Below are 5,605 nucleotides of genomic sequence, written 5' to 3' on the forward strand. Positions count from 1 at the left end.
AAACGATGGTAAAAAACCTTCAAAACAAAATACATTTCAAAAAATCTCCCCGGAAAAAGAATATAAAGATACACTGGCTCTAAAACTCAAAGAAAACCTTCATAAATCACTCGTCATAGAGTCATAGTCTGATAGTCATAAACCTCTCTCCTAAAATTAGTAAAAAATTTCCCAACTTTTCTTCAAATTCATCACAAATCGCCTCGGCCAAAACCTAAAAACTTCCCAAGGTTTGAATCTTTTTTTTTTTTTTTTTTTTTTTTTTTCATTCTTTCAAACAAAGCAAATAGAAATTTGTTACCTTTTTGTCAACAGAATTGCCCCAGAACCTAGCTTGGGCTCTTTGGTAAGGATCAGAGGGAAGCAGAGGAGCCTTATCCTTCCACACCTCATCAATGTACTGAACTATGATGGATGATTCACAGATGGGTTTTCCGTTGTGAATGAGAACTGGGACCTTTTCATAACCGGGTTCATCTGTAAGAACAAAGCGCTCTTGTTGTGGATCAAGTCCTCTTCTCTGTACTCGTACTTGACTCCTCTCTCGGACAGAGCAATCCGGCACCTCATCCCAAATGGGTTTGCCCAGAAGTCCAACAGAATCAACTCGTCCGCCATTTTTTGGGCACGAACACAGTGAAGTTGTGAAGTGTTTTGGGTTTGAGTCGACGGAAAACACAAAGAAGTGATAATATAGAAGATTTGATTTGAAAGTGTGGACTGTTTCTGTCAAAGGTCCTTTCACACACGTGTTAAATGCTGATGCCATTATAGGCTTTCCTATAATATCTTAATTTCGAGGCGGTTTCAGTTCAGCTGCATTTGGTATAAGCTTATCTGAAATATAATTTTCATATGGTTCGTATAGGAAATCGTAAAGAAATTCGTAGTATTAAATCAATAAATATAGGAAAGAATAAAGTAAAATTTATAAAATATATAAGAATATTTTTAAAAGTTTGATACTTTAAATAAACTAAAAACAAAACTTATAAGGGAGTTTAGAATTTAAGCTTTTAGAATGTTGTAAACACCTGTAAAATTTTTTAATGTTTTTTATTTAAATAATCTTAGGATTCATAACACTTTTTAAAAAAGGTATACCCTTTAAATGAGTTAAGTTATCGGTCTTTAAGAAGTGACCATTTTTTTAATGCTTTTGAAATTTACCATGTTTTAGGAGTCAGTTAAGATATTGACTCTTAAATGATAAAGAGTATTTTCATTCACTTTTAAATATAAAGAATAAAATTTTTATTCAAATCTAATAAATTTTTTAAATTTGCAAGAAATAGATTTAATAAGAGAGAGAAATAATAAATAAAATATATATAAATTTATAATTTATTAATTAATTAAGATAGAGAGTGAAATTTGACTCCTTGGATGTGGAGAGTTAAACTCATTCTTTAATTTATATTTAAAGAATAAAGAGTCGATTAAACTTTTGTTTTTATATATTAACTATTTATAATAAAGAGTTTGGGTCATATAAAGAGTCTTTTGGAAATGTTCTAGCACTGGTTACTCTTATTGGAGAATCAATCAATTATTTGTAAGATTTACAAACTCAATTAGACCCTGAAATTAACCTCACAGAATCTATCAGTCTTTTAAACTTCTGTTCATTACCCATAAACCCTTTTTCTTTTCACTGTTTTTTGCTTCTCAGGAGCCAATATTTTGCATCTAATCTACGTCTGCATCAATCATATAAACTTCAAGAAATTCCCAATGACTACATATGTAAAATTCAGATTGGCAGAGCCGAAATGGAGTATTAATTTTTACATATTGGAAATTGCTTTTTAAGGGATCATGAAATAGAACATGAGGTTACCAATTGCACCAACTGGACAATTCAGCACCGGAGGTCCATCTTTGGAGTGGAGAATCCACACAAAGCTTGAAAGAGCCGATGCTTCCTGGTATGAAATTACTTCAACCAGACTGAAACTCATCTGAATCACTTCTTCTCCAACTCCTCCAACGATACATTCACCAAACTACATGCGCATTCATAACAAAAAACCCTAAATCAATTAACCCAATAATGTTCCAATTCTTGATCTTTTACACATATACATTACATTACATTTACCTCTTTTCTCAGGAAAAAACCATCAGCCGATCCATAAACCATCACCACCTCTTTCGTTACAAGTACAAAAGCTGAGAATGAGATGATTCGATTAGTAATTGAACAGTGAAAAAAGAAGTTTTCATCAAAAATTACCACGCACAATTATTTAAAAATGGTACCTTTTTTATCACGGTGGATCAGCTTCGATAAAATGCGTCTGAACTCTGCTGAATGTATCCCAATAACCGCTTCATATTCAAACTGCAATCTCCCATCTATATCAGCATGCTCCTCCGTAACTTCGCTCAATTTCATTGTTGAATATATAATAGCGCCAGTTCCTGATCAAGAAACCATTAAAGACTCGAAATGGAAGAAAAGATTCCATTAAAGATTCAGTTTTTAAGGAAAATGGGCAAGATTGAACGTACTACGACTCTTGCACTGGAGACAGATTATGGCTTCGTCTTCAGCAACCATTGAAAAGAGGCATTCTTCACCAAAACGTAGAAGTTTATCATGCAAGTTTGCAAGATTAATACCGGCAGAAGCGCTCGGCCAGTTGCAGTTGAAGTACTCAATGTCGGAGGATTTGATTTGCAGCGCCGCGATTACGAATCCGTCTTGCTCTGAAACGATCAACGAGAAACCGTCTGGGGTGTAGCTGATGGTGCCCATTCTTTCGACGATGACGAGAGGCTTCAAGGCTTTTCGTAGAAGAACTCCTTCGTCTTTAGAGAGCTGTATTATTATCATGGTGTAAAGTGAACTGAACAAAGATTATTTGAGAATTCTTGAACTAAAGAGGTTTTGATTTCAAGTCTTCAATTTCTACAGTTTGTTGTTTGCATTTGCTAATTATACATGAAACAGTCTGCTTAAGTTCTCATATAAGTTCCGAGGTTTGGTCAATCTTGAATTATATGTGTTAACAGTAATGAATGTGTTTATAATGTAAAGATTAGTTGGAGTTAGTTTACTGATTAGTTAGAGTTAGTTTACTTCTTGGGTTAAAGCTTGCGTTAGTTGTTAACTAGAGTTAGTGTTTTTGAGTTAATTGCTGTAAGTATAAAAGCAGTGTAAAAATCGCATTTGACTACTGAATGAGAATAAAAAATTTCCCAAAATTTCTCTTCTGCATTGTCTTTTATTCTCCTCAACATGTATAAGAGCTGGAGATTTTTTGCGAATTGATCTAAAATTGGATCAGTTGAACCCTCAATTTCTTTTGGTTTAGTTCAAAGAAGTTCAAGATTCATTAATTTCTTCATTTTGAGCTCAAATCTCTGGAAGCTCAGCTTAGTTGATTATGGCAGAAGAATCAGTTGGTCCTTCGATAGACTCAAATTCGCCCCTCTATGTTCATCCATCCGACATGCTAGGGTCAGTTTTTGTATCTGAACAGCTCGTAGGAACAAACAACTATGAAATTTGGAGCAGAGCAATGACTTTTTTTTTATGTGCCAAGAACAAGTTAGGTTTTGTTAATGGTGCTTGTACGAAGTCGTTTGTGCATCTTTGTTTAGTTCCACAATGGGAAAGGTGTAACTCTTTAGTTCTAGCCTGGATTTTTAATTTAGTTTCGAAGGAGATCTTCAATGGCATTGTATATTCGACCAATGCCTCCCAAGTGTGGCAAGACTTGAAGAGCATTATCATAAAGTCAATGGAACTAGGGTTTTTGGTATTCACCGAGAGATTGTGAACCTTACACAGGGAACTAATAGTCTAATACAGTGGCAATTTACTTTTAAAAACTCAAGTCACCGTGGGATGAGTTGGATTCTTTGGTAAGACTTCCTGCTCTAGATAGCACTTCTGCAAAGACATATCTCGAGCATCTTAATCAACAAAAGTTGCTATAATTTCTGATGGGTTTAAATGACTCATACTCTATGGTCAGGAGCCATATTTTGTTGATGAATCCTTTGCCAAGTGTTAAATAGGCATATTCAAGAGTGATTCAAGCTGAAATCCAGAAGATTTTAGCTTGTCTGAACACTAATTTAGAAGTTACTACTGCCCTTTATGCCCAAAATAGTAGTAAGAATCAAAGTCAAGGGCAGAGGTATAAGGGAAAGAAACTTTATATTGAATGGGACTATTGTCACTTGCCTGGTCATAGATGTGATAATTGTTACAAATTTAATGGCTATCTAGCTGATTATCAATTTACAAAAGGGAAGACAAACTCAAAAACTAAATTTTCTGCTAATTAAGTGCAAGCATAGGATATAGTCACAGAAGTTTCAGATGTAAAGACTAATAATGTCCCAATTGGTCCTGTTTTTACATCAGAGCAATATAACCAAATTCTGCAGCTACTGGGAAAGGAAAATGTTACCCTCGCAAATCATTCAGTTGCAAACCTTGCAAGTATTTTTAATAGTAGCCATAATGCTTCATTTTCTTTTTTAGATAAGAAAGCTTGGATCATAAATACAGGGGCTACTAACCACATGACCTATGACTACTCTATCTTGCAATCCCCCATTGCCATAAAGCCTTCTTCAAAGTCTACTGTAGGTTTACCTGATGGCATTAAAACTCACATTACACATGTAGGTTCTGTAGTTTTGGACAATAGCATACATCTTTCAAAAGTTTTACATATACCAGCCTTTAAACACAATCTACTTTTAGTTCTCAAAATTTACAATTTCTAATAACTGTGCTACCAATTTTTACCCTGATTTTTTTCTAATCCAGAATCTTTACAGTGGCAAATTGAAGGGGATTGGTAAGCATAACCAAGGCCTATTTTTCCTTTATCCAATTTCACAAAATTCCATATTGTCAAAAGTACATATTTCAAATAAGGTTGTTTGCAATATTTCAAAAAGTTCTTGTTCAAGCAATAATGTACCTTTTAATTTTCAGTTGAATAAAAATTATGATTCTCCTAGTACTTTTCTGGCTGCCAGTTTTCCTACTGATATTGAATTGTGGCACAAAAGGTTAGGGCATGTTCCTTATACAGTTTTGCAACACATGAATAAAAAATTTAATGTGTCTAATCCTCCTCACTATACTGTTTGCCCATTAGCTAAACAAACCAGGGTACCTTTCCATCACAGTAATTCAGTTTCTAGTTGTACATTTGACCTACTACATGTGGATGTTTGAGGTCCATATAGGACACCAACACATGGCAATGCTAGGTATTTTCTTACCTTAGTTGATGACCATTCGAGGGTGACCTGGTTGTTTCTTATGTAGTATAAATATGAGGTTTTCATTACTATTAAAAATTTTCTTCAAATGGTGCAAACTCAATACCATTTCACCCCAAAATGCATTAGGAGTGATAATGGTCTTGAATTTTTTAATAAAGAATGTCATGACTTGTTCCTTAGCAAAGCTATTGTCCATTAGAGTTCATGTGCTTATTCCCCTCAACAGAATAGGGTTATTGAGAGAAAGCATAGACATATTCTTGCAGTAGCGAAAGCTTTAAAGTTTCAGTCTAACATGCCAAGTCAATTTTGGGATATTGTTTGCAAGCAGTTGTCTACCTTATTA

General features: G+C 34.2%; 1 pseudogene; it reads right to left on the reverse strand.

Annotated features, from left to right (window-relative positions):
* Nucleotides 1-252: 252 nt before the first annotated feature.
* On the reverse strand, nt 253-644 carry LOC116139852 (annotated as a pseudogene).
* Between the last annotated feature and the right edge of the window lie 4,961 nt (nt 645-5,605).

Source organism: Pistacia vera, unplaced genomic scaffold (genome assembly GCF_008641045.1).
Source record: "Pistacia vera cultivar Batoury unplaced genomic scaffold, PisVer_v2 Contig36, whole genome shotgun sequence".
NCBI lineage: Eukaryota > Viridiplantae > Streptophyta > Magnoliopsida > Sapindales > Anacardiaceae > Pistacia > Pistacia vera.